This window comes from Cricetulus griseus, chromosome 3 (assembly GCF_003668045.3).
Source record: "Cricetulus griseus strain 17A/GY chromosome 3, alternate assembly CriGri-PICRH-1.0, whole genome shotgun sequence".
In the NCBI taxonomy this organism is placed as follows: domain Eukaryota; kingdom Metazoa; phylum Chordata; class Mammalia; order Rodentia; family Cricetidae; genus Cricetulus; species Cricetulus griseus.
Window position 1 is genome coordinate 203,679,871 of NC_048596.1, and position 10,935 is coordinate 203,690,805.

The following is a 10,935-nucleotide window of genomic DNA, read 5'->3' on the forward strand; positions in this document are numbered from 1 at the left end:
AGACCTCAACCCCATGACTTTGGCCTGGTGAAGTCCCAAGTTGGGTTGGGGGCAAAAGCAGAGAGCAGGCCTGGATGTGCCGCTGGCCCCTCCTCCATCCTCTGAGCTGGAAAGCAAGGGTATTAGAGGACTCAGAACAGGAAGACTGTGTAAGCCAGTGCCCCAAATGTTCTCTACAGGCATGAGGTCGTGGGAAAAACACACACACACACAGAATGAAGAGTGAGGATCTATTCCAAAATTAGATAGGAAACATGATGAAATGTGTACACATGTGCCTTCAGTCTTAGGACCCGGGACTGCATGGAATTGTCACGAGAAGATAAAGCCATTCAGTAAGAGCTCAAGTCAAACTCACAGCAAAGAGATATTTAATATAGGGGATAGATGGATGAACGGGTGGGTGGATGGATGGATGGACAGATGGATAGATGGGCAGTTGAACAAAGAGAAATGGATTGTCCTAGAAAACAAAGAAAGTAAACATAGTTCTAAGTTTTCTAGAGGGGCGGGACAGGTTTGGGAAACAACAAAGTGTGAATTAACAATGAAGAACATTCTAGACCCTATGTCATAATGTGGATGGAAGTGGGTGTGTCTAACCAAAGGCTAATCTGTGTGCTTTCCACATGGGTATAGTTGGCTCTTGTGTGGTCTATGCCAAAGTCCCACCCCTACTGTCATGTCACCCCATTGGCCACTGTTGAGAGAGCATGACTACCCTCCTGCTCACCTACAATACAAAGACTCCAAGAGGACTGTAAGAAGCAGAGCTTGGATGCAGGAAGTTAAAGCTGGCCTCCTCCTCCTGCTCCTCCCTTCCTTGACTGGAAAAGGGGGATACAGAAGGGAGCTAGGATGGGAGGAAAGGGTGGCTACATGCTTTGAGGGTCTGTCTACCACCTGTGTTCAACCCTCCCATACTGCTTGTGAGCTCTGAGTCCCTGGGGCACACACAAATGGCTCAACTGACAGCACAGGAGTAGGTGTCCTGTGGAGTCTCTGATTTCTTCACTGTGTCCTCATGGGGACTTCTTCTTCACAGGGGACACATCTAACTGTTTTAGGACCACTACAGAGGTGCTTTCACACTCGGCAATGTTGTTCTGTAGGGCTCTTTTGCTACCTTCCAAATTTCCTCTAAATTGAAGCATCCATCTTGGAGGTGAGTTAAGACTCAGAAAGTAAATGAAGCCTTCAAGTCTAGGGTGGGGGGTGGGGTGGGGGGTGGCAACACACAAGTCCTGTGAAGCTCCTAAAACTTACAAGGCACACAAGGTTTCTCCTAAAGGTTGTGTGACAGAATATTTACTGGGGAGAAGAGACTCTCCCACCAGCCAAGCTACCTGCAAGTGGTGTGGGAAGCTCTAGAGATACAGTTTTTGGGAACCATCACCCATACTGGGATGGGATTTCCAGTGCTGCAGCTGCCTTCAAACCATTCATGATCCTATGAGAAACTCTTCCACCCTTGCTCATTGCTTCACCAAGTTGGACTTCAGGGGAATTGTAACTTTGGTACCCTACCAAGGGTGAATTTGTTCACATCTCTCCAGGAGAAATTATCATAACATACTAATGTCCTGACCTGCAGATGTGTACTGGGCAGCATGTTCCCTCCAGGGCACATGTTCCCAACGCAAGTCTCATGTTAGATAGTTTCCTGAGGGAAGTGGCAAGTGAGAGGCAGACACAGTGAGGGACCTAAGCAGAGGTCCCGAATGACAATATGTTCCTCAAATCACCAGAACAGGAGGAGTCTTGATTCTTCCCACATCCCAAGCAGCTCAACACACTGACTCTGCCCACCCACCCATCCCAGTAAGAATATGGACTCTTAGAAGAGTCACAAAATCCACCATGAGATTCACAGGTATGCCATTCCCTGAGTAAGGGGATGGATGTGTAGCTGCTGGCAGGCGTTAGAGTGAGAGGTCCCCAAAGCTGGCCACTAACAGCACATGGACCAATCTGTGTATGGAATATGAAAAGCAGATGTTTTCATGGTCACCTGACCTGGCTCATTGTCAACCCCCACTCATACAGAACCATGACTTCTAGTGTGTCTACAAAGCAGCACCAATGACAGTCCATACATGCAGAGCTATGTGGCTCTGATCCTGGATGGAAGGAGTTGGGATGCTGTGCTTGTCCTTCGTCCAGTGAGGGTGATCACAGTTCACTGATAGGCTAATGCAACACGTGGAGAGCTCACAGCTTGGAGCAGATCCTTAAGAACTAGAGTCCATTTCTATTGCCAGCAGCCACTATGTTCCCTGTGGTTTGGCCCTGAATAACTAACTATATTCACCGAACAGATTTTATGAGCCAAGTATACCATGAACGTGTTCTCTACCCACACTGACCTGCAAGGTGGGTGTTATGGTCTCCACTGCACAAATGAAAAGTCTGAAACTCTGCCCTAAGTCACACAGACAACTAGTGACAAAGAGACAACTCATGGTAAGGTTAACACAAGTCTTCCTAAAAAGACAGACCAGATAAGCAGAGAAAGGCATATACAGCAGGGGGGACACAGAGTGACTATGCTGAGGGCTGGCTGCCTCTGTGTGTGTGTGTGTGTGTGTGTGTGTGTGTGTGTGTGTGTGTGTGTCTGTGTGTATTCAGCCTAGAACTGTGTTTTTGGCTAGCACAGTTTGGCTAGATTCATCTATCCAAGGCTCACAATCAAAACCCACCTACCAAAATGTTCTCTCAAGGGATGTGATGAGACATCACTAATCCCAGCACTCAGGAGACAGAGGCAAGTAGATCTCTATGAGTTTGAGGCCAACTTGGTCTACATAGAGAGTTCCAGGCCAGAATAGGACATAAGCCAGGGCCAGGCTGGTCATGAGCACTGCGATTCACGTGGTTAAAGTCACTTCAAAGAAAAAGTTCAGCAAACAGCCAAGGCCATCGGAAAGCACCAGCAGATATATCTGGGTAATGACAAATTCTTTTTGAGTCATTACAAAGGGAGATCAAGGGGCTGTGGAGGTGGCTCAATTGGTAAAGTGATTGTCTTGCATATTTGGGAACCAAAGTTTGACTCCCAGAGTCCACATTTTAAAAGTGCCATGTTATAATCCCAGTGCTGGGGAGGCAGACACTGGTAGTCCCCTGGGGCTCACTGGTTAGCCTGTCTTGCCTATTTCTGAGTTCCAAACTTAGTGAAGAATGCTGTCTCAAAAAACAAAAACAAACAAACAAAAAACAAGGTAATGCCGGGCGTTGGTGGCACACGCCTTTAATCCCAGCACTCGGGAGGCAGAGGCAGGCAGATCTCTGTGAGTTCGAGGCCAGCCTGGTCTCCAGAGCGAGTGCCAGGATAGGCTCCAAAGCTACACAGAGAAACCCTGTCTCAAAACTAAAAAAAAAAAAAAAAAAAACAAGGTAGAGGGAGTCAGTTAAAGTTGTCATCAGCCCTTCACACGCACACCAACATAAGAATGAACACATACACATGAAACAGAAAGGAAGGGAGGGAGGGGAGAAAGGGAAGAAAAGGAGGAAGGAAAAAAGGAGGGAGTGAGGGAAGACAGGAAACCAGGAAGAGGCATGCTTCCATAAAGCATGAACCTTTCCTCTCCTTTCTCTGAGGTAAAGCTGGAAAGCCTAAACACCTTCACTGAAGAGAAAGCAGTCAGCCCAGGCAGACCCCCCAGCAACCATAGTTGAACTGCAATCAAAATGGCCTACAGGAAGTATGCCTGCTGATGTTGGTGGTCACCAACGCTGCTCTGAGTTGTGTCTAACGAGAACTCTGCGCTCTCTAAATAGAGACTCCCTATTGCTTTCCCTTCTTGGCAGAGCCATGCCTGTGAAAGTATCTTGGAAACCAGATACCATCATTATAACAGACCCAACTTCCCATCAGATAATCAGCCATGAGTCACACACAAGTAACCAGGCCCCTGGAAGGGAGCGAGACCATGGGGTGGTGTTTACTAGTGGCAGAATTCTAGCAAATGAGGAGCATTTCCTTATCACTGGTCATGTCACATGCAGCGCCTTCCAGACCATTGCTGGGGCTCTCTCCGAATGGTTTCTAAGTATCATTATTTACAGGTTGCTAACCAGGCACTTAGCAACCCAGGCAAGTGTATTGTATTGGTCGTCCTTAAGGCTGACTCATGCCAAACAACAAAGCCTTTCAGCTAAGGGTTACTTCTCTGAGTCCTCATCAGACAGGGGAAGCTGGTGTGACACCAACATTAAATGAAGAAGTTCCACTAGACCTCGAGAAAACCATGTTTAGTAGTATGGAAAAGGGATTGTGTTTTGCAAACCCCACCCCTAGCACTCACCCTGAGGCTGCTCACAGTACCACTGGCAGGTCCCTTTGGGAACCCGAACTACATAGGCCAGGACTGCTTAGTCAACGGAGTGTCTGGATCTCAGTTCCCTTTAAAATCATGAGCTAAGCTAGTGTTGCAGAAGCAGCCCCCGGGAAGCTAGCATGACCGAGGGATGTGACGAAACTGTCTGGGGTCCAAGGTTGTAGATAGCACAGAAGGACAAAGCCTATCAGGACTTCCATAGTAAACACACTTCCAACTGGGCCAGCCTCTTCACAGGCAGGACAGGTCTGAGGCTGAAAAGTGTTCATAGGGATGGCCCGGTGATGAAATGAGCTCATGATTCCCATAGAGACAGGAGTTGTACACCAAAGGGAAAATTCATGACCCAAAGAGTTGTTTTGATGAGGCCCGTATGTGTGCACTCTGCCAGCTGGGGCAGCTGAGGCCCCTTTCTGAGACTTCCAGGCAACATACACACTTGTTCACTCTAAGGGGCCATGTGTATCTTCTGGGGCCTATATGTGTGCGTGTGAACTGAGGAGCTTGTGGGGAGAAGAGAGCAAGGGCCCCAACTCTGTGTTCAAAACTTTCCATCTTATTCCAGAGCTTCTGTGGGGTGTCCTCTGTGGGGAGCCTTGGGTTTCATTTCCTACCCACCCCTAGTTTCTGCTTTCTACTGAGGAAGGGGTGAGGAGAAGCTAACAAGACAGGGGCTTGGTAGGAGAGACTGGAAAAAGGAAGACTGGCCTATTCCTGTTCCTCTTTCCTTGTACTTCTTTCGTCTCTGAATGTTCTAGAACACCTGACACCTGGTCAATGTTGGTGACCTGTTGAGAGATGATGATGTCCTGACTCCTTACTTTATAAGTATTGATTTTGTTTTTAAGTCTTCAGTTCTGCTCTGTGGCTTTTAGAAGCTAGGAATCCATGGTGGGTGCGTGCACGTGTGAGTGTGCACGTGAGTGTGTGTGTGAGTGCATGTGTGAGTGCACGTGTGAGTGTGAGTGTGCGTGAGTGTGTGCGTGAGTGTGTGTGAGTGCACGTGTGAGTGCATTGTGAGTGTGTGTGAGTGTGTGTGTGTGTGAGTGCACATGTGAGTATGTGTGTGAGTGCACGTGTGAGTGCATGTGTGAGTGTGTGTGAGTGTGTGTGTGAGTGCGTGTGTGAGTGCACGTGTGAGTGCATGTGTGAGTGTGTGTGAGTGTGTGTGAGTGTGTGTGTGAGTGCACGTGTGAGTGCATTGTGAGTGTGTGTGAGTGCGTGTGTATGTGTGTGTGTGAGTGTGTGTGAGTGCATGCGTGAGTATGTGTGTGATTGCACATGTGAGTGTGTGTGTGAGTGCACGTGTCAGTGCATGTGTGAGTGTGTGTGAGTGCACATGTGAGTGTGTGTGTGTGTGAGTGCACGTGTCAGTGCATGTGTGAGTGTGTGTGTGGGTGTGTGTGTGAGTGCATGTGTGAGTGCGTATGTGTGTGTGAGTGCGTGCGTGAGTGTGTGTGTGAATGCACGTGTGAGTGTGTGTGTGAGTGCGTGTGTGAGTGCACGAGTGAGTGCGTGTGTGTGAATGCACCTGTGAGTGTTTGAGTGTGTGTGTGAGTGCACGGGTGAGTGCACGTGTGAGTGTGTGTGTATGTGTGAGTGCATGTGTGAGTGTGTGTGAGTGTGTGTGAGTGCACATGTGAGTGCATATACACGTAAGTGCAGGTGCCCAGAGAAGCATCAGATCCTGCAAAACTGAAGTGACAGGCTTTCGTGAGCAGCCTGTCATCGGTGCTGGGAACTGAACTTGGGTCCTCTGCAAGACCAGTAATATTTGCTCTTAGCTGCTGAGTCAGCTCTCCAACCTAATCTGGCCAGGCACTTCTTACAAAGACACCAGTTGGATTACATGAAGGCTCCTTCCAGTGACAGTATTTTACTTTTATCACTTCTTTCAAGACCCAGTAAGGCCACACTCTGAGGTTTCTGGGTCAGAACTTGCATGCACCCCAACAGAAGAAAAGCAGGAAGACAAGTTTAGTCACGTGCAGAGCCCTACTGCACGTTTAGCTCTGTGCTGGGCAATAGAGACTAGACGAGCAGCCGGCTCTCATTGTGACTGAGTAGGAAATGACAGCTATAAAGGGAGTAAATGACAAGCTGGATGGGTGAATCCTGAAAGGCTAAAAGCTGCTTCCAGGGTTGAGAGAGCTCAGAAAACTTGGCATATAGAAATCGGGTAAAGCAATGCACACTTGCAATCCCAGCACTAAGAGAGTGCAGGAGGATAGGAGTTGAAAGTCATCTTTGGCTACTTAGTGTGTTTGAAGCCAGCCTGAGCTACATGAGACCTTGTTTAAATACACACACACACACACACACACACACACACACACACACACACACTCGTGCGCACATGCGCACCATGGATTCTTAGCTGCTCGAAACCACAGAGCAGAAATGAAATCTCCCACAAACTCCATCCCAGGTAACTATGTAGGCAGAGCTGCCAGCCACAGGCCACACGCAGCTGCTGTGGGTAACAGCAGAGCTCCATCCCTGGGATGTTGTCACCTCCTGAAACAAGAGTGAAAGTCGCCACATCCTCAACTGCATCCCCTCAAAAGATCTCTGAACCACGCCCCAAAACTGTGCCCCTCAGTGAAACAGCCCATGAGGGGAACAGAAAGTCTGATGCCTGTCACTCCACTACCTAGGTGCTCACTCTTCATGCTTCAGATAACCAGGTGACATCACTCAGCTATTCTCTGCACTGAGAGTGCTTACTTAATCTTCAAAGAGAGTTCCAGACTGGTATCTGGTGACTAAATGGAGGTCAGAGTTCCTTTGACATCAGGCATACCCAGCAGGGGCAGACCCAGTGACAGTTGCCAGCTCTTGGTGACCATGTGCAAACGCAAACTTTGAGCTCCTTCCTGCCCAGCGCCTCTTTCAGGCTCCACACACACCCTAGCCATGAGACAGTTTCCCGGTTGCCATCAGTCACCATGAAAACACATAGATACATGGGTGCTGCCTTTTATTGTTTTCCAGAACATTCTCTCTCAAGTCCAAACATTGCCACATCATCACCACCTCTTGGCGAAGCTGCCCTTTATGACCCAGCATAAGGCACAAAAGACACCAGGCTGGTATTTCCTCTGCCCCATAGGGATTTTTATGGGTTTTTTATTTGGTTTCATTTTTGCTGTGCTTCTGAGAATTGTTCTTTTGTTCTTCCGTTTGGTCGTGACGTCCACTCTCCAAGGAATTCTGCTCAGAAACATCACACAGCTGTTACCTGAAGCATATGCCTCCAGAAAGAGAACTGCACCCACCACCACATCCTCCCAGGAACTCATGGCTCAGAGGACAGAACAAGCCCATCCTCCTTACTGGGTTTGGGTAAACCAAACAGAGGCAGGAAAGCCATGCTGGGACTCATTGTCTGGATTAGTTGCCCTAGCAACCGCTTTTCCTACTCATCACACAGCCAAAATTCGAGCAGTTGTTAGATATGTAGTCCCCATACCACCCCCATGGAGGGGCCACTGACACTTGCCTGGCCCTAGCAAAAGCCATCTAGGCCATGTCTGGGACTTTGAACTCTCAGTCACTCCCTGGCAGTAAAGCCATGGGTGATATCAAAAGCCGCCATCTTGTACGTGCCTCACCTACCTAGGTGGAGGAAGTTTCTCAAAGACTAGTGATTGAAATCAGAGTTCAAAGGAAGCTGGAGTGAGACAAAAAGGAGCCCCTGACCTGCCTGTCGCTGCAGGTGGCCTGGGTCACACAAAGTCCCCATTAGAACCACCAACTATATCAACTTAATTTTTTTTTTTTTTTTTTTTTTTTTTTGGTTTTTCAAGACAGGGTTTCTCTAAGTAGCTTTGGAGCCTATCCTGGCACTCGCTCTGGAGACCAGGCTGGCCTCAAACTCACAGAGATCTGCCTGCCTCTGCCTCCCGAGTGCTGAGATGAAAGGCGTGCGCCACCAATGCCCGGCCTAACTCACATCACTCTTACATGTGGCTACAAGACCTCACTAACTGTGGGGTGACCAATGCTAGCCTGAGCTGAAGCAACTGCCCTGGTCATGCAATATGTGTGTATGAAAGGAAGAAAAAAGTGAGAAGAATGTGCTAGAAGAATACAACACTAAGATGATGGCAGGCACCAAGGCCCAAAGCCACAGAAGTATTTTGTAGAGCGGTTCCAAGTCTCTATTGGGTGGGTAATCTTAGCACCAAGGCACTATTGGGCAGAGGCAATTAGCACCTGGATACATGGAATGCTTTTAGGACAGGTTTTAGACGGCAAAAGTGACAGCCCACTATAGTCAGCTCTGGATCAACTTGTCTGAGATTGTCCTAACCAAGTGTTTTATCATCCTAGTACTGTATCATCAACCTAAGGGTTAAGTGAAGCCTGGGGGTGTGGCTTCAGCTACATCCTCCATCACCCAGAAGGGGCCTTCAAACCTAGCTCCTCTCCAGAGCATGAGGGGCACTGCCCCAGAAACCTAGCCCTGTACCGTCTGTCCACTGACCACAGGCAGGGCTCTAGTTGAGTCAGAGGGGAGTCTGGCTTGGCTGGAGGATCCAGCTTAATCCCCTTACTCATCCAAAAGGTCACAGTAGGGGCAGCAGCCTTAGGGGGCAGAGCCTCTCTGTTGACTGCAAGTTCAAAGAATGCTCAGAAGGCCACACAGTGCCCCCTGGCTCCAACCCCAGAAATGGAGCCGGTTCTGACTCAGAGAGGAAACAAATGCTGAATCACCCTCCACTTCCTCCTCCAGCCCAGCTCAGCCAAGACTAGCAGTGGCTTCCAGGACAGACAAGTGACCACCACTTGGAAAACTGTAAGGGGGGGCACAAGGCCCACAGACCACCAAACCTAGTTTTACTGTGGTCCACACTCTCAGTATTTTCTAGACACTGAATAGCTTCTAACAGCCCTGTCCTGTCCTGCCTTGACCTTGGCTGTGTTATTTTTCACTTCCCTGTTCAGAGCACAGCCACACTTTCCAAACATCATGAATCATCAGCAAAGCAACGGCCACTTAGTAAGACAGGAAACCGCTGCACAAAGCCAGGCCTGGACAGAGTAGTTCCCTGCTCTAGCCTCTCCTGCCCCCTGCTCACTGTGACACAAGGCCACAGTGGAGGTCCTGGGGACTGTTGCATCCCTGAATATTCAACCCCTCAACCATCAGCCCTTATATCGGGCAGCACCAGGCAGCATCTTTGGAGTTCAGCCTCCACTGCCTGAGCAGGCTAAAGTGAAGCTGGTATCTCCCAGTCGCAATGGGAGGGAAACAGGTCAGCTCATTCAAAACCCAGGCTGTTAGAATGACTGGATCCAGCAGACAGCAGAGCCATCAAGTGGCCATGGGACTTCCTCTTGCAGCCTTACAATTAAGGACAGAAGTCACCCCTGTCATACAAGCCCCTGTAGCTAGACCATGTGCCCTCTGGATAATTCCCAAAAAGAGATCACCAGTGAAGCCCATAAATCAATCAACAACAGGGACTAGGGAGATGGCTCACTAATGCTGACAAGCATAAGGACCTGAGTTCCAATCCCCAGAACCCATGAAAGAAGCAAGTGTAGCACAGCGCTCAGTTCTGGGTAGGTGGAGACTGGAAGATGTTATGTTTGCTGACATCTAGTCTCTCTGATCTGTGAACTCGAAGCTCAGTGAGAGACCCTGTCTCAAAAAATAAGATGGAGAAGTGATTGAGGGAGACACCATCATTGGACCCTGTCTTCCCCATACATATATACACACCCAATCATGTTAAAAACAAAAGCAACCTGAAATTAAAGTTTCCCTGACAGGTCATATCTGTCCAAGATAGGCCTTGTGTGTTCTCTGTCCCTGTGGTCTAGGCTCTGGTTATTTTTTCTGAGATCTAATGGATAAATCACACATGTCTACATGCTCTTTTGTAGCCCCCATGTGGCAGCTGGATGGATCAGGACAGACGACCAGGGTCAAGAGTGTAGACAGGCATGACAGAGCTTTCTCCTCAAATGCCAAATATCCAATATGGTAATCAAATCCCAGATTCCAGACATTGGAGAATTAACTACATTAAGCACCACAGACCAGTGTTCTGGGTAGCCAAACAGATCCAAATGTCTTGAAAACATATAAATCACAACACTCTAGCTCTTCAAGTCCGGAAACAAATTTTAGAGCCTTAGAGATAATAGACGTGTCTCCTGAAAACAAAACCAAACAAAACAAAACAACCTTCCCCTGGGGCTGGACAGAAACCTCAGTGGTTAAGAGTATTGACTGCTCTTGTAGAAGACCCAAGTTTAGTTCCCAGGACCTACAAAGAGGCTCACAACCATCTGTAACTCAAGTTGCAGGGAATCCAATTCCTTCTTCTGACTTCCAAGGGCATCAGGTCTGCACATGGTGCACACACACATCTAGACCAAAGGAAAAAAAAACAAACAAAAAAATAAAAATAAAACTTTATCCACATAAGATAAAATAAATCTTAAAAAAACCCCAAATCTCTTTTGATATCTCATCAGACATCTAGGAGAACCAAGATCCAGAGAAGTGAAATGACTTGCTGAGGTCATACAATGTTAAGGGACAGAGCCAAGACAGCTCACATCCTCTGGCTGGTAA

At 48.2% G+C, this 10,935-nt stretch overlaps 1 long non-coding RNA gene across 1 annotated transcript; it reads right to left on the reverse strand.

Moving 5' to 3' along the window:
- Positions 1–7,306: 7,306 nt before the first annotated feature.
- Positions 7,307–10,704, reverse strand: LOC118237910. The gene is made up of 2 exons (XR_004768890.1): positions 10,644–10,704; positions 7,307–7,556 (listed from the first exon to the last, which is right to left on the reverse strand). It is a non-coding gene; the product is annotated as an uncharacterized LOC118237910 (long non-coding RNA).
- Between the last annotated feature and the right edge of the window lie 231 nt (positions 10,705–10,935).